Consider the following 25,043-nt stretch of genomic DNA (forward strand, 5'->3'; position numbering starts at 1 on the left):
GTGCGTTTTAGAAACCTTTCCCCATCACACGGTGTACCATCTTCGGGGATTCTCATGCATGTTTTCGATGTAGGAAGACGCCCTTGAACCTGGAGATTTGGGACCCATGCGATGGGTACCACGCAGTATTACTTTAAAGGGTCTGCGTTTGCTCACCCAACCTCACCAAACCTCTCAGCCCCAAGAGTGTCCACCCTTATGTCTCATCCAGCTGTGGGTCTAGATATGGTCAATCCAGGTTGCATCACAGCCCCTGAACGCATTGTGTAAGAATTTCTCTCTCTTTCACTGTCTTTGTTTCATTTGTTTTTCAAATTAATTTATTTTTATAATGGGGTTTAGCTACTTTTCATTGCTGTGTTTATGCCGCTTTACACCCACTTGACACACTAACAGAGAGATATCAATACATAGCTTTTAAGATTATTACTAGTCAGATATATTCTTGTGCGGTGAATAGGGCGTGTTGTGTCCAGTTCTCTGAGCAAGGAGTAGGTCTTGTCTATTACATATTGGGTTTATGGAACGGTATCTGAGCTAATTTGAAACCCTTGTTTTATGTATCACCCCACCTCTCCTTTCCCGTTAAGCAGCCATAGTGTGTTTTCTGCATGTGTGACTCTGTTGTGTTTTGTAATTCAGTTCAAGTGTAACGGTTTTTACATTCCCTCTATAAGTGATACCTTATGAGAAGTGTCCTTTTCTGTGTGACTTATTTCACTTAGAATCGTCGTACCTAAATCCACTCATCATGCTGCTACTAGCCTTATGACATTGATTTCATGGCTGAGTGATATTCCATTGTACATAAGGACCACAACTTCTTTATCCATTTTCCTCTTTCCTGGGATATTGAAGGTGGAATGAAGTGGAGGTCCTTGTCAACAGAGCAGCCCTAAACTTTGGGGTGCTTGTGTCTTGCTGATTTTTCATTTTCCCAATTTATACCCCCATGAGTGGAAGTGCCCTATGCTCTCTAAGCTGTGTTTTTTAGATGTTTCAGGACACACCGTACTCTTCTCCAGAGTGGCTGTTGGCAATTTACATCCTGCCCATCAGTGTAGCAAGGCTCCCATTTCTCCATGGCCTGTCCTGCATTTCTGGTTTTGACACTTCTTTCAGCATGGCCCTTTTAACCGATGGGAAGCGAGACCTCTTTGTAGCGCTGATTTGCCTTTCCAGGTTGCTTGGTCGACCAAAAAGGGCGTATGCGATTTTCCTGAATATATTCAGGAAAAAACGCATACGCCCTTTTTGGCCAAGGGCATCATTGTCAACGTTTTGCCGCTTTTCATGTGCTTTAAAGGCGATTCGAATCTACCTCCTGCAATCTGTTTCCTGCAATTCTGCCTTGATTTCAAATCCTCTTCTTTGCCTTCCGTCAATATATTTGTGGACGAGAGTTATCATTTATAACTCTGCAGGTTTGTGAATTGCAGTGCCCTGAAGCTCCATTTTACAACTCGCTATTTAGGGAGCTGGCCGCAAAAGCACTGGATGGCTTCAGGCCGTGTTCGGGTTCCGGGTGGCAGGCTGAGCCTGTGGTAAATTCTTCTTCCTTATGGGAAAATAGAGTGACCTGTGCCTGTCCCAACACCAAGAGCTAGTCTCTCATTGGTTCCACGTCTTCCCGTTCACCCTCAGGACAAATTGCAAACTGTTTGGAACAGGAGGTTAAAGGTGCTGATGCTCCAAGTAGGGAGATTGCTAGTAAAGCGGCTGGAATAGCGAACCCGGGCACAAGGAGATGAGAAATGAGGTGCGTTTTAGAAACCTTTCCACATCACACGGTGTACCATCTTCTGGGTTTCTCATGCATGTTTTCGATGTAGGAAGATGCCCTAGAACCTGGAGATTTCGGGCCCATGGGATGGGCACCACTCACTATTACTTTAAAGGGTCTGCGTTTGCTCACCCAACCTCATCAAACCTCTCAGCCCCAAGAGTGTCCACCCTTATGTTTCATCCAGCTGTGGGTCTAGATATGGTCAATCCAGGTTGCATCACAGCCCCTGAACGCATTGTGTAAGAATTTCGCTCTCTTTCACTGTCTTTGTTTCATGGGTTTGTAAAAGTAGTTTATTTTTATAATGGGGTTTAGCTGCTTTTCACTGCTGTGTTTATGCCGCTTTACACCCACATGACACACTCACAGAGAGAAATCAATACATAGGTTTTTAGATTATTACTAGTCAGATATATGCTTGTGCGGTGAATAGGGTGTGTTGAGTCCAGTTCTCTGAGCAAGGAGTAGGTCTTGTCTATTACATATTGGGTTTATGAAACGGTATCTGAGCTAATTTGAAACCCTTGTTTTATGTATCACCCCACCTCACCTTTCCCGTTAAGCAGCCATAGTGTGTTTTCTGCATGTGTGACTCTGTTCTGTTTTGTAATTCAGTTCAAGTGTAACGGTTTTTACATTCCCTCTATAAGTGATACCTTATGAGAAGTGTCCTTTTCTGTGTGACTTATTTCACTTAGAATCGTCGTACCTAAATCCACTCATCATGCTGCTACTAGCCTTATGACATTGATTTCATGGCTGAGTGATATTCCATTGTACATAAGGACCACAACTTCTTTATCCATTTTTCTCTTTCCTGGGATATTGAAGGTGGAATGAAGTGGAGGTCCTTGTCAACAGAGCAGCCCTAAACTTTGGGGTGCTTGTGTCTTGCTGATTTTTCATTTTCCCAATTTATACCCCCATGAGTGGAAGTGCCCTATGCTCTCTAAGCTGTGTTTTTTAGATGTTTCAGGACACACCGTACACTTCTCCAGAGTGGCTGTTGGCAATTTACATCCCGCCCATCAGTGTAGCAAGGCTCCCATTTCTCCATGGCCTGTCCTGCATTTCTGGTTTTGACACTTTTTTCCCCATGGCACTTTTGACCGATGGGTAGCGAGTCTTCTTTGTAGCGCTGATTTGCCTTTCCAGTTTGCTTTTTTGGCCAAAAAGGGCGTATGCGTTTTTTCCTGAATATATTCAGGAAAAAACGCATACGCCCTTTTTGGCCAAGGGCATCATTGTCAACGTTTTGCCGCTTTTCATGTGCTTTAAAGGCGATTCGAATCTACCTCCTGAAATCTGTTTCCTGCAATTCTGCCTTGATTTCAAATCCTCTTCTTTGCCTTCCCTCAATATATTTGTGGACGAGAGTTATCATTTATAACTCTGCAGGTTTGTGAATTGCAGTGCCCTGAAGCTCCATTTTACAACTCGCATTTTTGGGAGCTGGCCGCAAAAGCACAGGATGGCTTCAGGCCCTGTTCTGCTTCTGGGGGGCAGGATGAGCCTGTGGTTAATTCTTCTTCCTGATGGGAAAATAGAGTGAACTGTGCCTGTCCCAACTCCAAGAGCCAGTCTCTCACTGGTTCCCCATCTTCCCGTTCATCCTCAGGACAAATTGCAACCTATACAGAAGAGGAGGTTAAAGGTGCTGATGCTCCAAGTAGGGAGATTGCTAGTAAAGCGGCTGGAATGGCGAACACGGGCACAAGGAAATGAGAAATGAGGTGCATTTTAGAAACCTTTCCCCATCACATGGTGTACCATCTTCTGGGTTTCTCATGCATGTTTTCGATGTAGCAAGATGCCCTTGAACCTGGAGATTTGGGACCCATGCGATGGGTACCACGCCGTATTACTTTAAAGGGTCTGCGTTTGCTCACCCAACCTCACCAAACCTCTCAGACCCAAGAGTGTCCACCCTTATGTCTCATCCAGCTGTGGGTCTAGATATGGTCAATCCAGGTTGCATCACAGACCCTGAACGCACTGTGTAAGAATTTCTCTCTTTCACTGTCTTTGTTTCAAGGGTTTTTCAAAGTAATTTATTTTTATAATGGGGTTTAGCTGCTTTTCACTGCTGTATTTATGCCACTTTACACCCACGTGACACAGTAACAGAGGGATATCAATACATAGGTTTTAAGATTATTACTAGTCAGATATATTCTTGTGCGGTGAATAGGGCGTGTTGAGTCCAGTTCTCTGAGCAAGGAGTAGGTCTTGTCTATTACATATTGGGTTTATGGAACGGTATCTGAGCTAATTTGAAACCCTTGTTTTATGTATCACCCCACCTCTCCTTTCCCGTTAAGCAGCCATAGTGTGTTTTCTGCATGTGTGACTCTGTTGTGTTTTGTAATTCAGTTCAAGTGTAACGGTTTTTACATTCCCTCTATCAGTGATACCTTATGAGAAGTGTCCTTTTCTGTGTGACTTATTTCACTTAGAATCGTCGTACCTAAATCCACTCATCATGCTGCTACTAGCCTTATGACATTGATTTCATGGCTGAGTGATATTCCATTGTACATAAGGACCACAACTTCTTTATCCATTTTTCTCTTTCCTGGGATATTGAAGGTGGAATGAAGTGGAGGTCCTTGTCAACAGAGCAGCCCTAAACTTTGGGGTGCTTGTGTCTTGCTGATTTTTCATTTTCCCAATTTATACCCCCATGAGTGGAAGTGCCCTATGCTCTTCAAGCTGGGTTTTTTAGATGTTTCAGGACACACCGTACTCTTCTCCAGAGCGGCTGTTGGCAATTTACATCCCGCCCATCAGTGTAGCAAGGCTCCCATTTCTCCATGGCCTGTCCTGCATTTCTGGTTTTGACACTTCTTTCAGCATGGCCCTTTTAACCGATGGGAAGCGAGACTTCTTTGTAGCGCTGATTTTCCTTTCCAGGTTGCTTGGTTGGCCAAAAAGGGCGTATGCGTTTTTTCCTGAATATATTCAGGAAAAAACGCATACGCCCTTTTTGGCCAAGGGCATCATTGTCAACGTTTTGCCGCTTTTCATGTGCTTTAAAGGCGATTCGAATCTACCTCCTGAAATCTGTTTCCTGCAATTCTGCCTTGATTTCAAATCGTCTTCTTTGCCTTCCCTCAATATATTTGTGGACGAGAGTTATCATTTATAACTCTGCAGGTTTGTGAATTGCAGTGCCCTGAACCTCCATTTTACAGCTCGCCTTTTTGGGAGCTGGCCGCAAAAGCGCAGGATGGCTTCAGGCCCTGTTCTGGTTCTGGGGGGCAGGCTGATGCTGTGGTTAATTCTTCTTCCTGATGGGAAAATAGAGTGACCTCTGCGTGTCCCAACACCAAGAGCTAGTCTCTCATTGGTTCCATGTCTTCCCGTTCATCCTCAGGACAAATTGCAACCTGTACGGAACAGGAGGTTAAAGGTGGTGATGCTCCAAGTAGGGAGATTGCTAGTAATCTGGCTGGAATGGCGAACCCGAGCACAAGGAGATGAGAAATGAGGTGTGTTTTAGAAACCTTTCCCCATCACACGGTGTACCATCTTCTGGGTTTCTCATGCATGTTTTCGATGTAGCAAGATGCCCTTGAACCTGGAGATTTGGGACCCATGCGATAGGTACCACGCAGTATTACTTTAAAGGCTCTGCGTTTGCTCCCCCAACCTCACCAAACCTCTCAGCCCCGAGAGTGTCCACCCTTATGTCTCATCCAGCTGTGGGTCTAGATATGGTCAATCCAGGTTGCATCACAGAGCCTGAACGAATTTTGTAAGAATTTCTCTCTCTTTCACTGTCTTTGTTTCACGGGCTTTTAAAAGTAATTTATTTTTATAATGGGGTTTAGCTGCTTTTCACGGCTGTGTTTATGCCGCTTTACACCCACTTGACTCACTTCCAGAGAGATATCAATACATAGGTTTTAAGATTCTTACTAGTCAGATATATTCTGGTGCGGTGAATAGGGGGTGTTGAGTCCAGTTCACTGAGCAAGGAGTAGGTCTTTCTATTACATTTTGGGTTTATGGAACGGTAGCTGAGCTCATTTGAAACCCTTGTTTTATTCATCACCCCACCTCACCTTTCCCGTTAAGCAGCCATAGTGTGTCTTCTAAACGTGTGACTCTGTTCTGTCTTGTAATTCAGTTCAAGTGTAGCGGTTTTTACATTCCCTCTATAAGTGATAGCTTATGATAAGTGTCTTTTTCTGTGTGACTTATTTCACTTAGAATCGTCGTGCCTAAATCCACTCATCATGCTGCTACTAGCCTTATGACATTGATTTCATGGCTGAGTGATATTCCATTGTACATAAGGACCACCACTTCTTTATCCATTTTTCTCTTTCCAGGGATATTTAAGGTGTCATGAAGTGGAGGTTCTTGTCAACAGAGCAGCCCTAAACTTTGGGGTGCCTGTGTCTTGCTGATTTTTAGTTTTCCCAATTTATACGCCCATGAGTGGAAGTGCCCTATGCGCTCTAAGCTGTGTTTTTTCGATGTTTCAGGACACACCGTACACTTCTCCAGAGTGGCTGTTGGCAATTTACATCCCGCCCATCAGCGTAGCAAGGCTCCCATTTCTCCATGGCCTGTCCTGCATTTCTGGTTTTGACACTTTTTTCAGCATGGCCCTTTTGACCGATGGGCAGCGAGACTTCTTTGTAGCGCTGATTTGCCTTTCCAGGTTGCTTGGTTGGCCAAAAAGGGCGTATGCGTTTTTTCCTGAATATATTCAGGAAAAAACGCATACGCCCTTTTTGGCCAAGGGCATCATTGTCGACGTTTTGCCGCTTTTCATGTGCTTTACAGGCGATTCGAATCGACCTCCTGAAATCTGTTTCCTGCAATTCTGCCTTGCTTTCAAATCCTCTTCGTTGCCTTCCCTCAATATATTTGTGGACGAGAGTTATCATTTATAACTCTGCAGGTTTGTGAATTGCAGTGCCCCTGAGCTCCATTTTTCAACTCGCTTTTTTGGGAGCTGGCCGCAAATGCGCAGGATTGCCTCAGGCCCTCTTCTGGTTCCGGGCGGCAGGCTGAGCCTGTGGTTAATTCTTCTTCCTGATGGGAAAATAGAGTGACCTGTGCCTGTCCCAACACCTAGAGCTAGTCTCTCATTGGATCCCCCTCTTCCCGTTCATCCTCAGGACAAATTGCAAGCTGTACGGAACAGGAGGTTAAAGGTGCTGATTCTCCAAGGAGGGAGATTGCTAGTAAAGCGGCTGGAATGGCGAACCCGAGCACAAGGAGATGAGAAATGAGGTGCGTTTTAGAAAGCTTTCCCGATCACACGGTGTACCACCTTCTGGGTTTCTCATGCATGTTTTCGATGTAGGAAGATGCCCTTGAACCTGGAGATTTGGGACCCATGGGATGGGTAACAGGCAGTATTACTTTAAAGGCTCTGCGTTTGCTCCCCCAACCTCACCAAAGCTCTCAGCCCCGAGAGTGTCCACCCTTATGTCTCATCCAGCTGTGGGTCTAGATATGGTCAATCCAGGTTGCATCACAGAGCCTGAACGAATTTTGTAAGAATTTCTCTCTCTTTCACTGTCTTTGTTTCACGGGCTTTTAAAAGTAATTTATTTTTATACTGGGGTTTAGCTGCTTTTCACAGCTGAGTTTACGCCGCTTTACACCCACTTGACTCACTTCCAGAGAGATATCAATACATAGGTTTTAAGATTCTTACTAGTCAGATATATTCTTGTGCGGTGAATAGGGGGTGTTGAGTCCAGTTCACTGGGCAAGGAGTAGGTCTTTCTATTACATATTGGGTTTACGGAACGGTATCTGAGCTAATTTGAAACCCTTGTTTTATGCATCACCCCACCTCACCTTTCCCGTTAAGCAGCCATAGTGTGTTTTCTAAAAGTGTGACTCTGTTCTGTTTTGTAATTCAGTTCAAGTGTAGCGGTTTTTACATTCCCTCTATAACTGATAGCTTATGATAAGTGTCTTTTTCTGTGTGACTTATTTCACTTAGAATCGTCGTGCCTAAATCTACTCATCATGCTGCTACTAGCCTTATGACATTGATTTCATGGCTGAGTGATATTCCATTGTACATAAGGACCACCACTTCTTTATCCATTTTTCTCTTTCCAGGGATATTTAAGGTGTCATGAAGTGGAGGTTCTTGTCAACAGAGCAGCCCTAAACTTTGGGGTGCCTGTGTCTTGCTGATTTTTAGTTTTCCCAATTTATACGCCCATGAGTGGAAGTGCCCTATGCGCTCTAAGCTGTGTTTTTTCGATGTTTCAGGACACACCGTACACTTCTCCAGAGTGGCTGTTGGCAATTTACATCCCGCCCATCAGCGTAGCAAGGCTCCCATTTCTCCATGGCCTGTCCTGCATTTCTGGTTTTGACACTTTTTTCAGCATGGCCCTTTTGACCGATGGGCAGCGAGACTTCTTTGTAGCGCTGATTTGCCTTTCCAGGTTGCTTGGTTGGCCAAAAAGGGCGTATGCGTTTTTTCCTGAATATATTCAGGAAAAAACGCATACGCCCTTTTTGGCCAAGGGCATCATTGTCGACGTTTTGCCGCTTTTCATGTGCTTTACAGGCGATTCGAATCGACCTCCTGAAATCTGTTTCCTGCAATTCTGCCTTGCTTTCAAATCCTCTTCGTTGCCTTCCCTCAATATATTTGTGGACGAGAGTTATCATTTATAACTCTGCAGGTTTGTGAATTGCAGTGCCCCTGAGCTCCATTTTTCAACTCGCTTTTTTGGGAGCTGGCCGCAAAAGCGCAGGATTGCCTCAGGCCCTCTTCTGGTTCCGGGCGGCAGGCTGAGCCTGTGGTTAATTCTTCTTCCTGATGGGAAAATAGAGTGACCTGTGCCTGTCCCAACACCTAGAGCTAGTCTCTCATTGGATCCCCCTCTTCCCGTTCATCCTCAGGACAAATTGCAAGCTGTACGGAACAGGAGGTTAAAGGTGCTGATTCTCCAAGGAGGGAGATTGCTAGTAAAGCGGCTGGAATGGCGAACCCGAGCACAAGGAGATGAGAAATGAGGTGCGTTTTAGAAAGCTTTCCCGATCACACGGTGTACCACCTTCTGGGTTTCTCATGCATGTTTTCGATGTAGGAAGATGCCCTTGAACCTGGAGATTTGGGACCCATGGGATGGGTAACAGGCAGTATTACTTTAAAGGCTCTGCGTTTGCTCCCCCAACCTCACCAAAGCTCTCAGCCCCGAGAGTGTCCACCCTTATGTCTCATCCAGCTGTGGGTCTAGATATGGTCAATCCAGGTTGCATCACAGCTCCTGAACGAATTTTGTAAGAATTTCTCTCTCTTTCACTGTCTTTGTTTCACGGGCTTTTAAAAGTAATTTATTTTTATAATGGGGTTTAGCTGCTTTTCACGGCTGTGTTTATGCCGCTTTACACCCACTTGACTCACTTCCAGAGAGATATCAATACATAGGTTTTAAGATTCTTACTAGTCAGATATATTCTTGTGCGGTGAATAGGGGGTGTTGAGTCCAGTTCACTGAGCAAGGAGTAGGTCTTTCTATTACATATTGGGTTTATGGAACGGTAGCTGAGCTCATTTGAAACCCTTGTTTTATTCATCACCCCACCTCACCTTTCCCGTTAAGCAGCCATAGTGTGTCTTCTAAACGTGTGACTCTGTTCTGTTTTGTAATTCAGTTCAAGTGTAGCGGTTTTTACATTCCCTCTATAAGTGATAGTTTATGATAAGTGTCTTTTTCTGTGTGACTTATTTCACTTAGAATCGTCGTGCCTAAATCTACTCATCATGCTGCTACGAGCCTTATGACATTGATTTCATGGCTGAGTGATATTCCATTGTACATAAGGACCACCACTTCTTTATCCATTTTTCTCTTTCCAGGGATATTTAAGGTGTCATGAAGTGGAGGTTCTTGTCAACAGAGCAGCCCTAAACTTTGGGGTGCCTGTGTCTTGCTGATTTTTAGTTTTCCCAATTTATACGCCCATGAGTGGAAGTGCCCTATGCGCTCTAAGCTGTGTTTTTTTGATGTTTCAGGACACACCGTACACTTCTCCAGAGTGGCTGTTGGCAATTTACATCCCGCCCATCAGCGTAGCAAGGCTCCCATTTCTCCATGGCCTGTCCTGCATTTCTGGTTTTGACACTTTTTTCAGCATGGCCCTTTTGACCGATGGGCAGCGAGACTTCTTTGTAGCGCTGATTTGCCTTTCCAGGTTGCTTGGTTGGCCAAAAAGGGCGTATGCGTTTTTTCCTGAATATATTCAGGAAAAAACGCATACGCCCTTTTTGGCCAAGGGCATCATTGTCGACGTTTTGCCGCTTTTCATGTGCTTTACAGGCGATTCGAATCGACCTCCTGAAATCTGTTTCCTGCAATTCTGCCTTGCTTTCAAATCCTCTTCGTTGCCTTCCCTCAATATATTTGTGGACGAGAGTTATCATTTATAACTCTGCAGGTTTGTGAATTGCAGTGCCCCTGAGCTCCATTTTTCAACTCGCTTTTTTGGGAGCTGGCCGCAAAAGCGCAGGATTGCCTCATGCCCTCTTCTGGTTCCGGGCGGCAGGCTGAGCCTGTGGTTAATTCTTCTTCCTGATGGGAAAATAGAGTGACCTGTGCCTGTCCCAACACCTAGAGCTAGTCTCTCATTGGCTCCCCCTCTTCCCGTTCATCCTCAGGACAAATTGCAAGCTGTACGGAACAGGAGGTTAAAGGTGCTGGTTCTCCAAGGAGGGAGATTGCTAGTAAAGCGGCTGGAATGGCGAACCCGAGCACAAGGAGTTGAGAAATGAGGTGCGTTTTAGAAAGCTTTCCCGATCACACAGTGTACCACCTTCTGGGTTTCTCATGCATGTTTTCGATGTAGGAAGATGCCCTTGAACCTGGAGATTTGGGACCCATGGGATGGGTAACAGGCAGTATTACTTTAAAGGCTCTGCGTTTGCTCCCCCAAACTCACCAAAGCTCTCATCCCCGAGAGTGTCCACCCTTATGTCTCATACAGCTGTGGGTCTAGATATGGTCAATCCAGGTTGCATCACAGAGCCTGAACGAATTTTGTAAGAATTTCTCTCTCTTTCACTGTCTTTGTTTCACGGGCTTTTAAAAGTAATTTATTTTTATAATGGGGTTTAGCTGCTTTTCACGGCTGTGTTTATGCCGCTTTACACCCACTTGACTCACTTCCAGAGAGATATCAATACATAGGTTTTAAGATTCTTACTAGTCAGATATATTCTGGTGCGGTGAATAGGGGGTGTTGAGTCCAGTTCACTGAGCAAGGAGTAGGTCTTTCTATTACATTTTGGGTTTATGGAACGGTAGCTGAGCTCATTTGAAACCCTTGTTTTATTCATCACCCCACCTCACCTTTCCCGTTAAGCAGCCATAGTGTGTCTTCTAAACGTGTGACTCTGTTCTGTTTTGTAATTCAGTTCAAGTGTAGCGGTTTTTACATTCCCTCTATAAGTGATAGCTTATGATAAGTGTCTTTTTCTGTGTGACTTATTTCACTTAGAATCGTCGTGCCTAAATCCACTCATCATGCTGCTACTAGCCTTATGACATTGATTTCATGGCTGAGTGATATTCCATTGTACATAAGGACCACCACTTCTTTATCCATTTTTCTCTTTCCAGGGATATTTAAGGTGTCATGAAGTGGAGGTTCTTGTCAACAGAGCAGCCCTAAACTTTGGGGTGCCTGTGTCTTGCTGATTTTTAGTTTTCCCAATTTATACGCCCATGAGTGGAAGTGCCCTATGCGCTCTAAGCTGTGTTTTTTTGATGTTTCAGGACACACCGTACACTTCTCCAGAGTGGCTGTTGGCAATTTACATCCCGCCCATCAGCGTAGCAAGGCTCCCATTTCTCCATGGCCTGTCCTGCATTTCTGGTTTTGACACTTTTTTCAGCATGGCCCTTTTGACCGATGGGCAGCGAGACTTCTTTGTAGCGCTGATTTGCCTTTCCAGGTTGCTTGGTTGGCCAAAAAGGGCGTATGCGTTTTTTCCTGAATATATTCAGGAAAAAACGCATACGCCCTTTTTGGCCAAGGGCATCATTGTCGACGTTTTGCCGCTTTTCATGTGCTTTACAGGCGATTCGAATCGACCTCCTGAAATCTGTTTCCTGCAATTCTGCCTTGCTTTCAAATCCTCTTCGTTGCCTTCCCTCAATATATTTGTGGACGAGAGTTATCATTTATAACTCTGCAGGTTTGTGAATTGCAGTGCCCCTGAGCTCCATTTTTCAACTCGCTTTTTTGGGAGCTGGCCGCAAATGCGCAGGATTGCCTCAGGCCCTCTTCTGGTTCCGGGCGGCAGGCTGAGCCTGTGGTTAATTCTTCTTCCTGATGGGAAAATAGAGTGACCTGTGCCTGTCCCAACACCTAGAGCTAGTCTCTCATTGGATCCCCCTCTTCCCGTTCATCCTCAGGACAAATTGCAAGCTGTACGGAACAGGAGGTTAAAGGTGCTGATTCTCCAAGGAGGGAGATTGCTAGTAAAGCGGCTGGAATGGAGAACCCGAGCACAAGGAGATGAGAAATGAGGTGCGTTTTAGAAAGCTTTCCCGATCACACGGTGTACCACCTTCTGGGTTTCTCATGCATGTTTTCGATGTAGGAAGATGCCCTTGAACCTGGAGATTTGGGACCCATGGGATGGGTAACAGGCAGTATTACTTTAAAGGCTCTGCGTTTGCTCCCCCAACCTCACCAAAGCTCTCAGCCCCGAGAGTGTCCACCCTTATGTCTCATCCAGCTGTGGGTCTAGATATGGTCAATCCAGGTTGCATCACAGCCCCTGAACGAATTTTGTAAGAATTTCTCTCTCTTTCACTGTCTTTGTTTCACGGGCATTTAAAAGTAATTTATTTTTATAATGGGGTTTAGCTGCTTTTCACGGCTGTGTTTATGCCGCTTTACACCCACTTGACTCACTTCCAGAGAGATATCAATACATAGGTTTTAAGATTCTTACTAGTCAGATATATTCTGGTGCGGTGAATAGGGGGTGTTGAGTCCAGTTCACTGAGCAAGGAGTAGGTCTTTCTATTACATTTTGGGTTTATGGAACGGTAGCTGAGCTCATTTGAAACCCTTGTTTTATTCATCACCCCACCTCACCTTTCCCGTTAAGCAGCCATAGTGTGTCTTCTAAACGTGTGACTCTGTTCTGTTTTGTAATTCAGTTCAAGTGTAGCGGTTTTTACATTCCCTCTATAAGTGATAGCTTATGATAAGTGTCTTTTTCTGTGTGACTTATTTCACTTAGAATCGTCGTGCCTAAATCCACTCATCATGCTGCTACGAGCCTTATGACATTGATTTCATGGCTGAGTGATATTCCATTGTACATAAGGACCACCACTTCTTTATCCATTTTTCTCTTTCCAGGGATATTTAAGGTGTCATGAAGTGGAGGTTCTTGTCAACAGAGCAGCCCTAAACTTTGGGGTGCCTGTGTCTTGCTGATTTTTAGTTTTCCCAATTTATACGCCCATGAGTGGAAGTGCCCTATGCGCTCTAAGCTGTGTTTTTTTGATGTTTCAGGACACACCGTACACTTCTCCAGAGTGGCTGTTGGCAATTTACATCCCGCCCATCAGCGTAGCAAGGCTCCCATTTCTCCATGGCCTGTCCTGCATTTCTGGTTTTGACACTTTTTTCAGCATGGCCCTTTTGACCGATGGGCAGCGAGACTTCTTTGTAGCGCTGATTTGCCTTTCCAGGTTGCTTGGTTGGCCAAAAAGGGCGTATGCGTTTTTTCCTGAATATATTCAGGAAAAAACGCATACGCCCTTTTTGGCCAAGGGCATCATTGTCGACGTTTTGCCGCTTTTCATGTGCTTTACAGGCGATTCGAATCGACCTCCTGAAATCTGTTTCCTGCAATTCTGCCTTGCTTTCAAATCCTCTTCGTTGCCTTCCCTCAATATATTTGTGGACGAGAGTTATCATTTATAACTCTGCAGGTTTGTGAATTGCAGTGCCCCTGAGCTCCATTTTTCAACTCGCTTTTTTGGGAGCTGGCCGCAAATGCGCAGGATTGCCTCATGCCCTCTTCTGGTTCCGGGCGGCAGGCTGAGCCTGTGGTTAATTCTTCTTCCTGATGGGAAAATAGAGTGACCTGTGCCTGTCCCAACACCTAGAGCTAGTCTCTCATTGGATCCCCCTCTTCCCGTTCATCCTCAGGACAAATTGCAAGCTGTACGGAACAGGAGGTTAAAGGTGCTGATTCTCCAAGGAGGGAGATTGCTAGTAAAGCGGCTGGAATGGAGAACCCGAGCACAAGGAGATGAGAAATGAGGTGCGTTTTAGAAAGCTTTCCCGATCACACGGTGTACCACCTTCTGGGTTTCTCATGCATGTTTTCGATGTAGGAAGATGCCCTTGAACCTGGAGATTTGGGACCCATGGGATGGGTAACAGGCAGTATTACTTTAAAGGCTCTGCGTTTGCTCCCCCAACCTCACCAAAGCTCTCAGCCCCGAGAGTGTCCACCCTTATGTCTCATCCAGCTGTGGGTCTAGATATGGTCAATCCAGGTTGCATCACAGCCCCTGAACGAATTTTGTAAGAATTTCTCTCTCTTTCACTGTCTTTGTTTCACGGGCATTTAAAAGTAATTTATTTTTATAATGGGGTTTAGCTGCTTTTCACGGCTGTGTTTATGCCGCTTTACACCCACTTGACTCACTTCCAGAGAGATATCAATACATAGGTTTTAAGATTCTTACTAGTCAGATATATTCTTGTGCGGTGAATAGGGGGTGTTGAGTCCAGTTCACTGAGCAAGGAGTAGGTCTTTCTATTACATATTGGGTTTATGGAACGGTAGCTGAGCTCATTTGAAACCCTTGTTTTATTCATCACCCCACCTCACCTTTCCCGTTAAGCAGCCATAGTGTGTCTTCTAAACGTGTGACTCTGTTCTGTTTTGTAATTCAGTTCAAGTGTAGCGGTTTTTACATTCCCTCTATAAGTGATAGCTTATGATAAGTGTCTTTTTCTGTGTGACTTATTTCACTTAGAATCGTCGTGCCTAAATCTACTCATCATGCTGCTACGAGCCTTATGACATTGATTTCATGGCTGAGTGATATTCCATTGTACATAAGGACCACCACTTCTTTATCCATTTTTCTCTTTCCAGGGATATTTAAGGTGTCATGAAGTGGAGGTTCTTGTCAACAGAGCAGCCCTAAACTTTGGGGTGCCTGTGTCTTGCTGATTTTTAGTTTTCCCAATTTATACGCCCATGAGTGGAAGTGCCCTATGCGCTCTAAGCTGTGTTTTTTCGATGTTTCAGGACACACCGTACACTTCTCCAGAGTGGCTGTTGGCAATTTACATCCCGCCCATCAGCGTAGCAAGGCTCCCATTTCTCCATGGCCTGTCCTGCATTTCTGGTTTTGACACTTTTTTCAGCATGGCCCTTTTGACCGATGGGCAGCGAGACTTCTTTGTAGCGCTGATTTGCCTTTCCAGGTTGCTTGGTTGGCCAAAAAGGGCGTATGCGTTTTTTCCTGAATATATTCAGGAAAAAACGCATACGCCCTTTTTGGCCAAGGGCATCATTGTCGACGTTTTGCCGCTTTTCATGTGCTTTACAGGCAATTCGAATCGACCTCCTGAAATCTGTTTCCTGCAATTCTGCCTTGCTTTCAAATCCTCTTCGTTGCCTTCCCTCAATATATTTGTGGACGAGAGTTATCATTTATAACTCTGCAGGTTTGTGAATTGCAGTGCCCCTGAGCTCCATTTTTCAACTCGCTTTTTTGGGAGCTGGCCGCAAATGCGCAGGATTGCCTCAGGCCCTCTTCTGGTTCCGGGCGGCAGGCTGAGCCTGTGGTTAATTCTTCTTCCTGATGGGAAAATAGAGTGACCTGTGCCTGTCCCAACACCTAGAGCTAGTCTCTCATTGGATCCCCAGCTTCCCGTTCATCCTCAGGACAAATTGCAAGCTGTACGGAACAGGAGGTTAAAGGTGCTGATTCTCCAAGGAGGGAGATTGCTAGTAAAGCGGCTGGAATGGAGAACCCGAGCACAAGGAGATGAGAAATGAGGTGCGTTTTAGAAAGCTTTCCCGATCACACGGTGTACCACCTTCTGGGTTTCTCATGCATGTTTTCGATGTAGGAAGATGCCCTTGAACCTGGAGATTTGGGACCCATGGGATGGGTAACAGGCAGTATTACTTTAAAGGCTCTGCGTTTGCTCCCCCAACCTCACCAAAGCTCTCAGCCCCGAGAGTGTCCACCCTTATGTCTCATCCAGCTGTGGGTCTAGATATGGTCAATCCAGGTTGCATCACAGCCCCTGAACGAATTTTGTAAGAATTTCTCTCTCTTTCACTGTCTTTGTTTCACGGGCTTTTAAAAGTAATTTATTTTTATAATGGGGTTTAGCTGCTTTTCACGGCTGTGTTTATGCCGCTTTACACCCACTTGACTCACTTCCAGAGAGATATCAATACATAGGTTTTAAGATTCTTACTAGTCAGATATATTCTTGTGCGGTGAATAGGGGGTGTTGAGTCCAGTTCACTGAGCAAGGAGTAGGTCTTTCTATTACATATTGGGTTTATGGAACGGTAGCTGAGCTCATTTGAAACCCTTGTTTTATTCATCACCCCACCTCACCTTTCCCGTTAAGCAGCCATAGTGTGTCTTCTAAACGTGTGACTCTGTTCTGTTTTGTAATTCAGTTCAAGTGTAGCGGTTTTTACATTCCCTCTATAAGTGATAGCTTATGATAAGTGTCTTTTTCTGTGTGACTTATTTCACTTAGAATCGTCGTGCCTAAATCTACTCATCATGCTGCTACGAGCCTTATGACATTGATTTCATGGCTGAGTGATATTCCATTGTGCATAAGGACCACCACTTCTTTATCCATTTTTCTCTTTCCAGGGATATTTAAGGTGTCATGAAGTGGAGGTTCTTGTCAACAGAGCAGCCCTAAACTTTGGGGTGCCTGTGTCTTGCTGATTTTTAGTTTTCCCAATTTATACGCCCATGAGTGGAAGTGCCCTATGCGCTCTAAGCTGTGTTTTTTCGATGTTTCAGGACACACCGTACACTTCTCCAGAGTGGCTGTTGGCAATTTACATCCCGCCCATCAGCGTAGCAAGGCTCCCATTTCTCCATGGCCTGTCCTGCATTTCTGGTTTTGACACTTTTTTCAGCATGGCCCTTTTGACCGATGGGCAGCGAGACTTCTTTGTAGCGCTGATTTGCCTTTCCAGGTTGCTTGGTTGGCCAAAAAGGGCGTATGCGTTTTTTCCTGAATATATTCAGGAAAAAACGCATACGCCCTTTTTGGCCAAGGGCATCATTGTCGACGTTTTGCCGCTTTTCATGTGCTTTACAGGCGATTCGAATCGACCTCCTGAAATCTGTTTCCTGCAATTCTGCCTTGCTTTCAAATCCTCTTCGTTGCCTTCCCTCAATATATTTGTGGACGAGAGTTATCATTTATAACTCTGCAGGTTTGTGAATTGCAGTGCCCCTGAGCTCCATTTTTCAACTCGCTTTTTTGGGAGCTGGCCGCAAAAGCGCAGGATTGCCTCATGCCCTCTTCTGGTTCCGGGCGGCAGGCTGAGCCTGTGGTTAATTCTTCTTCCTGATGGGAAAATAGAGTGACCTGTGCCTGTCCCAACACCTAGAGCTAGTCTCTCATTGGCTCCCCCTCTTCCCGTTCATCCTCAGGACAAATTGCAAGCTGTACGGAACAGGAGGTTAAAGGTGCTGGTTCTCCAAGGAGGGAGATTGCTAGTAAAGCGGCTGGAATGGCGAACCCGAGCACAAGGAGTTGAGAAATGAGGTGCGTTTTAGAAAGCTTTCCCGATCACACAGTGTACCACCTTCTGGGTTTCTCATGCATGTTTTCGATGTAGGAAGATGCCCTTGAACCTGGAGATTTGGGACCCATGGGATGGGTAACAGGCAGTATTACTTTAAAGGCTCTGCGTTTGCTCCCCCAACCTCACCAAAGCTCTCAGCCCCGAGAGTGTCCACCCTTATGTCTCATCCAGCTGTGGGTCTAGATATGGTCAATCCAGGTTGCATCACAGCCCCTGAACGAATTTTGTAAGAATTTCTCTCTCTTTCACTGTCTTTGTTTCACGGGCATTTAAAAGTAATTTATTTTTATAATGGGGTTTAGCTGCTTTTCACGGCTGTGTTTATGCCGCTTTACACCCACTTGACTCACTTCCAGAGAGATATCAATACATAGGTTTTAAGATTCTTACTAGTCAGATATATTCTTGTGCGGTGAATAGGGGGTGTTGAGTCCAGTTCACTGAGCAAGGAGTAGGTCTTTCTATTACATATTGGGTTTATGGAACGGTAGCTGAGCTCATTTGAAACCCTTGTTTTATTCATCACCCCACCTCACCTTTCCCGTTAAGCAGCCATAGTGTGTCTTCTAAACGTGTGACTCTGTTCTGTTTTGTAATTCAGTTCAAGTGTAGCGGTTTTTACATTCCCTCTATAAGTGATAGCTTATGATAAGTGTCTTTTTCTGTGTGACTTATTTCACTTAGAATCGTCGTGCCTAAATCTACTCATCATGCTGCTACGAGCCTTATGACATTGATTTCATGGCTGAGTGATATTCCATTGTACATAAGGACCACCACTTCTTTATCCATTTTTCTCTTTCCAGGGATATTTAAGGTGTCATGAAGTGGAGGTTCTTGTCAACAGAGCAGCCCTAAACTTTGGGGTGCCTGTGTCTTGCTGATTTTTAGTTTTCCCAATTTATACGCCCATGAGTGGAAGTGCCCTATGCGCTCTAAGCTGTGTTTTTTCGATGTTTCAGGACACACCGTACACTTCTCCAGAGTGGCTGTTGGCAATTTACATCCCGCCCATCAGCGTAGCAAGGCTCCCATTTCTCCATGGCCTGTCCTGCATTTCTGGTTTTGACACTTTTTTCAGCATGGCCCTTTTGACCGATGGGCAGCGAGACTTCTTTGTAGCGCTGATTTGCCTTTCCAGGTTGCTTGGTTGGCCAAAAAGGGCGTATGCGTTTTTTCCTGAATATATTCAGGAAAAAACGCATACGCCCTTTTTGGCCAAGGGCATCATTGTCGACGTTTTGCCGCTTTTCATGTGCTTTACAGGCAATTCGAATCGACCTCCTGAAATCTGTTTCCTGCAATTCTGCCTTGCTTTCAAATCCTCTTCGTTGCCTTCCCTCAATATATTTGTGGACGAGAGTTATCATTTATAACTCTGCAGGTTTGTGAATTGCAGTGCCCCTGAGCTCCATTTTTCAACTCGCTTTTTTGGGAGCTGGCCGCAAATGCGCAGGATTGCCTCAGGCCCTCTTCTGGTTCCGGGCGGCAGGCTGAGCCTGTGGTTAATTCTTCTTCCTGATGGGAAAATAGAGTGACCTGTGCCTGTCCCAACACCTAGAGCTAGTCTCTCATTGGATCCCCAGCTTCCCGTTCATCCTCAGGACAAATTGCAAGCTGTACGGAACAGGAGGTTAAAGGTGCTGATTCTCCAAGGAGGGAGATTGCTAGTAAAGCGGCTGGAATGGAGAACCCGAGCACAAGGAGATGAGAAATGAGGTGCGTTTTAGAAAGCTTTCCCGATCACACGGTGTACCACCTTCTGGGTTTCTCATGCATGTTTTCGATGTAGGAAGATGCCCTTGAACCTGGAGATTTGGGACCCATGGGATGGGTAACAGGCAGTATTACTTTAAAGGCTCTGCGTTTGCTCCCCCAACCTCACCAAAGCTCTCAGCCCCGAGAGTGTCCACCCTTATGTCTCATCCAGCTGTGGGTCTAGATATGGTCAATCCAGGTTGCATCACAGCCCCTGAACGAATTTTGTAAGAATTTCTCTCTCTTTCACTGTCTTTGTTTCACGGGCTTTTAAAAGTAATTTATTTTTATAATGGGGTTTAGCTGCTTTTCACGGCTGTGTTTATGCCGCTTTACACCCACTTGACTCACTTCCAGAGAGATATCAATACATAGGTTTTAAGATTCTTACTAGTCAGATATATTCTTGTGCGGTGAATAGGGGGTGTTGAGTCCAGTTCACTGAGCAAGGAGTAGGTCTTTCTATTACATATTGGGTTTATGGAACGGTAGCTGAGCTCATTTGAAACCCTTGTTTTATTCATCACCCCACCTCACCTTTCCCGTTAAGCAGCCATAGTGTGTCTTCTAAACGTGTGACTCTGTTCTGTTTTGTAATTCAGTTCAAGTGTAGCGGTTTTTACATTCCCTCTATAAGTGATAGCTTATGATAAGTGTCTTTTTCTGTGTGACTTATTTCACTTAGAATCGTCGTGCCTAAATCTACTCATCATGCTGCTACGAGCCTTATGACATTGATTTCATGGCTGAGTGATATTCCATTGTGCATAAGGACCACCACTTCTTTATCCATTTTTCTCTTTCCAGGGATATTTAAGGTGTCATGAAGTGGAGGTTCTTGTCAACAGAGCAGCCCTAAACTTTGGGGTGCCTGTGTCTTGCTGATTTTTAGTTTTCCCAATTTATACGCCCATGAGTGGAAGTGCCCTATGCGCTCTAAGCTGTGTTTTTTCGATGTTTCAGGACACACCGTACACTTCTCCAGAGTGGCTGTTGGCAATTTACATCCCGCCCATCAGCGTAGCAAGGCTCCCATTTCTCCATGGCCTGTCCTGCATTTCTGGTTTTGACACTTTTTTCAGCATGGCCCTTTTGACCGATGGGCAGCGAGACTTCTTTGTAGCGCTGATTTGCCTTTCCAGGTTGCTTGGTTGGCCAAAAAGGGCGTATGCGTTTTTTCCTGAATATATTCAGGAAAAAACGCATACGCCCTTTTTGGCCAAGGGCATCATTGTCGACGTTTTGCCGCTTTTCATGTGCTTTACAGGCGATTCGAATCGACCTCCTGAAATCTGTTTCCTGCAATTCTGCCTTGCTTTCAAATCCTCTTCGTTGCCTTCCCTCAATATATTTGTGGACGAGAGTTATCATTTATAACTCTGCAGGTTTGTGAATTGCAGTGCCCCTGAGCTCCATTTTTCAACTCGCTTTTTTGGGAGCTGGCCGCAAAAGCGCAGGATTGCCTCATGCCCTCTTCTGGTTCCGGGCGGCAGGCTGAGCCTGTGGTTAATTCTTCTTCCTGATGGGAAAATAGAGTGACCTGTGCCTGTCCCAACACCTAGAGCTAGTCTCTCATTGGCTCCCCCTCTTCCCGTTCATCCTCAGGACAAATTGCAAGCTGTACGGAACAGGAGGTTAAAGGTGCTGGTTCTCCAAGGAGGGAGATTGCTAGTAAAGCGGCTGGAATGGCGAACCCGAGCACAAGGAGTTGAGAAATGAGGTGCGTTTTAGAAAGCTTTCCCGATCACACAGTGTACCACCTTCTGGGTTTCTCATGCATGTTTTCGATGTAGGAAGATGCCCTTGAACCTGGAGATTTGGGACCCATGGGATGGGTAACAGGCAGTATTACTTTAAAGGCTCTGCGTTTGCTCCCCCAAACTCACCAAAGCTCTCATCCCCGAGAGTGTCCACCCTTATGTCTCATACAGCTGTGGGTCTAGATATGGTCAATCCAGGTTGCATCACAGAGCCTGAACGAATTTTGTAAGAATTTCTCTCTCTTTCACTGTCTTTGTTTCACGGGCTTTTAAAAGTAATTTATTTTTATAATGGGGTTTAGCTGCTTTTCACGGCTGTGTTTATGCCGCTTTACACCCACTTGACTCACTTCCAGAGAGATATCAATACATAGGTTTTAAGATTCTTACTAGTCAGATATATTCTGGTGCGGTGAATAGGGGGTGTTGAGTCCAGTTCACTGAGCAAGGAGTAGGTCTTTCTATTACATTTTGGGTTTATGGAACGGTAGCTGAGCTCATTTGAAACCCTTGTTTTATTCATCACCCCACCTCACCTTTCCCGTTAAGCAGCCATAGTGTGTCTTCTAAACGTGTGACTCTGTTCTGTTTTGTAATTCAGTTCAAGTGTAGCGGTTTTTACATTCCCTCTATAAGTGATAGCTTATGATAAGTGTCTTTTTCTGTGTGACTTATTTCACTTAGAATCGTCGTGCCTAAATCCACTCATCATGCTGCTACTAGCCTTATGACATTGATTTCATGGCTGAGTGATATTCCATTGTACATAAGGACCACCACTTCTTTATCCATTTTTCTCTTTCCAGGGATATTTAAGGTGTCATGAAGTGGAGGTTCTTGTCAACAGAGCAGCCCTAAACTTTGGGGTGCCTGTGTCTTGCTGATTTTTAGTTTTCCCAATTTATACGCCCATGAGTGGAAGTGCCCTATGCGCTCTAAGCTGTGTTTTTTTGATGTTTCAGGACACACCGTACACTTCTCCAGAGTGGCTGTTGGCAATTTACATCCCGCCCATCAGCGTAGCAAGGCTCCCATTTCTCCATGGCCTGTCCTGCATTTCTGGTTTTGACACTTTTTTCAGCATGGCCCTTTTGACCGATGGGCAGCGAGACTTCTTTGTAGCGCTGATTTGCCTTTCCAGGTTGCTTGGTTGGCCAAAAAGGGCGTATGCGTTTTTTCCTGAATATATTCAGGAAAAAACGCATACGCCCTTTTTGGCCAAGGGCATCATTGTCGACGTTTTGCCGCTTTTCATGTGCTTTACAGGCGATTCGAATCGACCTCCTGAAATCTGTTTCCTGCAATTCTGCCTTGCTTTCAAATCCTCTTCGTTGCCTTCCCTCAATATATTTGTGGACGAGAGTTATCATTTATAACTCTGCAGGTTTGTGAATTGCAGTGCCCCTGAGCTCCATTTTTCAACTCGCTTTTTTGGGAGCTGGCCGCAAATGCGCAGGATTGCCTCAGGCCCTCTTCTGGTTCCGGGCGGCAGGCTGAGCCTGTGGTTAATTCTTCTTCCTGATGGGAAAATAGAGTGACCTGTGCCTGTCCCAACACCTAGAGCTAGTCTCTCATTGGATCCCCCTCTTCCCGTTCATCCTCAGGACAAATTGCAAGCTGTACGGAACAGGAGGTTAAAGGTGCTGATTCTCCAAGGAGGGAGATTGCTAGTAAAGCGGCTGGAATGGAGAACCCGAGCACAAGGAGATGAGAAATGAGGTGCGTTTTAGAAAGCTTTCCCGATCACACGGTGTACCACCTTCTGGGTTTCTCATGCATGTTTTCGATGTAGGAAGATGCCCTTGAACCTGGAGATTTGGGACCCATGGGATGGGTAACAGGCAGTATTACTTTAAAGGCTCTGCGTTTGCTCCCCCAACCTCACCAAAGCTCTCAGCCCCGAGAGTGTCCACCCTTATGTCTCATCCAGCTGTGGGTCTAGATATGGTCAATCCAGGTTGCATCACAGCCCCTGAACGAATTTTGTAAGAATTTCTCTCTCTTTCACTGTCTTTGTTTCACGGGCATTTAAAAGTAATTTATTTTTATAATGGGGTTTAGCTGCTTTTCACGGCTGTGTTTATGCCGCTTTACACCCACTTGACTCACTTCCAGAGAGATATCAATACATAGGTTTTAAGATTCTTACTAGTCAGATATATTCTTGTGCGGTGAATAGGGGGTGTTGAGTCCAGTTCACTGAGCAAGGAGTAGGTCTTTCTATTACATATTGGGTTTATGGAACGGTAGCTGAGCTCATTTGAAACCCTTGTTTTATTCATCACCCCACCTCACCTTTCCCGTTAAGCAGCCATAGTGTGTCTTCTAAACGTGTGACTCTGTTCTGTTTTGTAATTCAGTTCAAGTGTAGCGGTTTTTACATTCCCTCTATAAGTGATAGCTTATGATAAGTGTCTTTTTCTGTGTGACTTATTTCACTTAGAATCGTCGTGCCTAAATCTAGTCATCATGCTGCTACGAGCCTTATGACATTGATTTCATGGCTGAGTGATATTCCATTGTACATAAGGACCACCACTTCTTTATCCATTTTTCTCTTTCCAGGGATATTTAAGGTGTCATGAAGTGGAGGTTCTTGTCAACAGAGCAGCCCTAAACTTTGGGGTGCCTGTGTCTTGCTGATTTTTAGTTTTCCCAATTTATACGCCCATGAGTGGAAGTGCCCTATGCGCTCTAAGCTGTGTTTTTTCGATGTTTCAGGACACACCGTACACTTCTCCAGAGTGGCTGTTGGCAATTTACATCCCGCCCATCAGCGTAGCAAGGCTCCCATTTCTCCATGGCCTGTCCTGCATTTCTGGTTTTGACACTTTTTTCAGCATGGCCCTTTTGACCGATGGGCAGCGAGACTTCTTTGTAGCGCTGATTTGCCTTTCCAGGTTGCTTGGTTGGCCAAAAAGGGCGTATGCGTTTTTTCCTGAATATATTCAGGAAAAAACGCATACGCCCTTTTTGGCCAAGGGCATCATTGTCGACGTTTTGCCGCTTTTCATGTGCTTTACAGGCAATTCGAATCGACCTCCTGAAATCTGTTTCCTGCAATTCTGCCTTGCTTTCAAATCCTCTTCGTTGCCTTCCCTCAATATATTTGTGGACGAGAGTTATCATTTATAACTCTGCAGGTTTGTGAATTGCAGTGCCCCTGAGCTCCATTTTTCAACTCGCTTTTTTGGGAGCTGGCCGCAAATGCGCAGGATTGCCTCAGGCCCTCTTCTGGTTCCGGGCGGCAGGCTGAGCCTGTGGTTAATTCTTCTTCCTGATGGGAAAATAGAGTGACCTGTGCCTGTCCCAACACCTAGAGCTAGTCTCTCATTGGATCCCCAGCTTCCCGTTCATCCTCAGGACAAATTGCAAGCTGTACGGAACAGGAGGTTAAAGGTGCTGATTCTCCAAGGAGGGAGATTGCTAGTAAAGCGGCTGGAATGGAGAACCCGAGCACAAGGAGATGAGAAATGAGGTGCGTTTTAGAAAGCTTTCCCGATCACACGGTGTACCACCTTCTGGGTTTCTCATGCATGTTTTCGATGTAGGAAGATGCCCTTGAACCTGGAGATTTGGGACCCATGGGATGGGTAACAGGCAGTATTACTTTAAAGGCTCTGCGTTTGCTCCCCCAACCTCACCAAAGCTCTCAGCCCCGAGAGTGTCCACCCTTATGTCTCATCCAGCTGTGGGTCTAGATATGGTCAATCCAGGTTGCATCACAGCCCCTGAACGAATTTTGTAAGAATTTCTCTCTCTTTCACTGTCTTTGTTTCACGGGCTTTTAAAAGTAATTTATTTTTATAATGGGGTTTAGCTGCTTTTCACGGCTGTGTTTATGCCGCTTTACACCCACTTGACTCACTTCCAGAGAGATATCAATACATAGGTT

The 25,043-nt window shown here is 45.2% G+C and overlaps 1 long non-coding RNA gene across 1 annotated transcript; it reads left to right on the forward strand.

The window, feature by feature from the left end:
* The first annotated feature begins 6,925 nt into the window (after positions 1-6,925).
* On the forward strand, positions 6,926-24,622 carry LOC132358944 (uncharacterized). The gene is made up of 8 exons (XR_009500634.1): positions 6,926-7,036; positions 8,681-8,795; positions 12,199-12,313; positions 13,958-14,072; positions 15,717-15,831; positions 19,235-19,349; positions 22,753-22,867; positions 24,512-24,622. It is a non-coding gene; the product is annotated as an uncharacterized LOC132358944 (long non-coding RNA).
* The last annotated feature ends 421 nt before the right edge of the window (positions 24,623-25,043 follow it).

Source organism: Balaenoptera ricei, unplaced genomic scaffold (genome assembly GCF_028023285.1).
Source record: "Balaenoptera ricei isolate mBalRic1 unplaced genomic scaffold, mBalRic1.hap2 scaffold_724, whole genome shotgun sequence".
Lineage (NCBI taxonomy): Eukaryota > Metazoa > Chordata > Mammalia > Artiodactyla > Balaenopteridae > Balaenoptera > Balaenoptera ricei.